The sequence below is a fragment of the Manis javanica genome, chromosome 9 (genome assembly GCF_040802235.1).
Source record: "Manis javanica isolate MJ-LG chromosome 9, MJ_LKY, whole genome shotgun sequence".
NCBI lineage: Eukaryota > Metazoa > Chordata > Mammalia > Pholidota > Manidae > Manis > Manis javanica.
This window is the reverse complement of record NC_133164.1, coordinates 81,957,117-81,959,218: the sequence shown is the minus strand read 5'-3', so window position 1 is coordinate 81,959,218 and position 2,102 is coordinate 81,957,117. Positions and strand designations below refer to the sequence as shown.

General features: G+C 44.2%; 1 non-coding gene across 1 annotated transcript; it reads right to left on the bottom strand.

Annotated features, from left to right (window-relative positions):
• Positions 1-261: 261 nt before the first annotated feature.
• LOC118972494 (U6 spliceosomal RNA) lies at positions 262-369 on the bottom strand. Its single transcript, XR_005061511.2, has one exon. It is a non-coding gene; the product is annotated as a U6 spliceosomal RNA (small nuclear RNA).
• Between the last annotated feature and the right edge of the window lie 1,733 nt (positions 370-2,102).

Below are 2,102 nucleotides of genomic sequence, written 5' to 3'. Positions count from 1 at the left end.
CACATCTTTATAGTTGTGAAAAACTCATCGTGTCCCCTCTGGGTTCCCACAGAACAGGTCACCAGGTTCTTAAAAAATCTATTTTGCCTTGTGGAACTTGTAGTTCCTATCATTGCTGTTTTTTTTAAAATTTATTTTGTTTTTCTTTTTTGTCTATTTTTAGTTAGTATTTCATTTTTATGAAAGATTTTAAAGCAAATTTGAATTATTCAAACTGAAAAAGTTGGGGGAACAATGATACAGTTAATATGTGACTATTTAGAAAATACAGAATGCTTCATGAATATGGTGTCATCCTTGTACAGGGGCCATGCTAATCTTAGCTGAATCTTTCCAGTTGAAGTACATGTGGTGTGGAAGTGAGAGCATCGCTGCCTTTCTTTAATCCTGGCTTTCCGGGACTGAGTTTTTGCTCTGATAATGCTCATCCTCACCCATCCTCCTCAACTCTTTATCATATCAGGATTTAGCAAACTTTTTAGTGGCTGGTCCTCCAAGTGTCACTTCTAGGGACATCTCACCAGCCCTTTTCCTCCACGGGCTCTGGCCAGCAGGTAGGAGATGAGGGAGAATATCAATACTGGGTTGGTGACAAGTTCCTCTGGGCCATGTGCTATGGCCAACATGGGAGTTCCATGATCTCATTTAATCCTCAAAACAATGTGGGAAAGGTATTGTTGTTTTGCTCCACTAAAGAAAAGGAAATTAGCACTCAGTCACCCAGCCAGCCTCAGGTTACAAGACGAGCTGGAGCTGGAGTGAGCCAGCCATGACAGACCCAGCACTGTCTTCCTAGCTGCCCCAATATTTACAGTTCTGGAATGACAGAGAAGGAACATTAGGAGTCAGTTGTGAGGAAACTCAGACAACATCCAACCTTGCTTCCCTGATGAGGAAATGGAAGCCCAGAGGAATGGCTTCCGCACAGATACACATTTCTGAGGGCAGAGCTAAGACGGCAATGCGAGAGTCTCAGCCAGGAGCCTGGCGCCTGCAGCAGCCAACCCCCTGTGAGCTCCCTGTCTGGGTCTGCAGACTGGCTGCTCGCTACTGACGGAGGCCTACAATGTGACGCTACCACTTCTGCTGTCACTGCTGGTTGTGAGACGACTCCGAAGTTCCACACTTCTCCTGGTCAGTGGAGAATAGGCCTTAGGATAACAGGAAACACATGGGGAAGGACGCCTTGTTTTGATGTACTGACCTGAGTGGAAAGCTCTGCACCACACTGTAAAGTCCATTTTGCAGAGCAGTTGTTTCCTTGTCTTGCCCTTGTAGAAGTTGTTTTCTTTCTCAAAAAAAGCTCTAGATTTGTATGTGCATCATGGAATATCAAACAGACTTAATGTGTGGAAAAAAATAATAGTGGTAGCAATAATACTGAGGTGGATTTTCTTACCATATCAAGGATGGAGAAGGACAAGGAGGGTCACAGTCGCTGTCCAGCCTGCCAGATAAGAGTTCCATGAGGGAGACAACCAAGTTCTTCCCTATATGTTCAACTTCAAGCTCTTGTATCTTCAGGAAAGAAAAAACATGTAAGAATCTCCATCCAGGTGGCTATGACCCCTTTCATCACGCTGGTTTCTAGTGGATCCTGCTTGACTGTGACACCAGCTCCTAAGTCAGCGCTGAAGGAAGCAAGCCGCACTCACAGTAGACCTCTCTCCAGCCAGTGTCCCCCCCATATTTGCAGCTGGTAAGCAGTGGGACGAAGGGGACATGATTATTCTTTATGTTTTATATTATTAACATATACTTAGTTACATTGTAATATTTTAAGAAAAAGAGAAATCTATAATGGTGCTTTTCCCCACAGATGTCTGCCTCCCCACCCCCACCTCCCACCAGCCTCTCTCCAAGTTTTTCCAAAGAGGATGTGGACAGCTGCTGACAGTATCAAAGTGGACTTCACACCGGGGTTTCTGTGAGGGAGAGTCACAAGGAACAGTGGGTGCTGCTTTGAGCAACTTCATCAATGGCTATAGCCACTTCTTGAGTCCCTATTGTGTGCAGTGCAATTGCTAGGGAATTTGTGCATTATACATTTAATATTAAAAAAAATAATACACATACAGACTTCTTCTCATCTGCATTTTAGC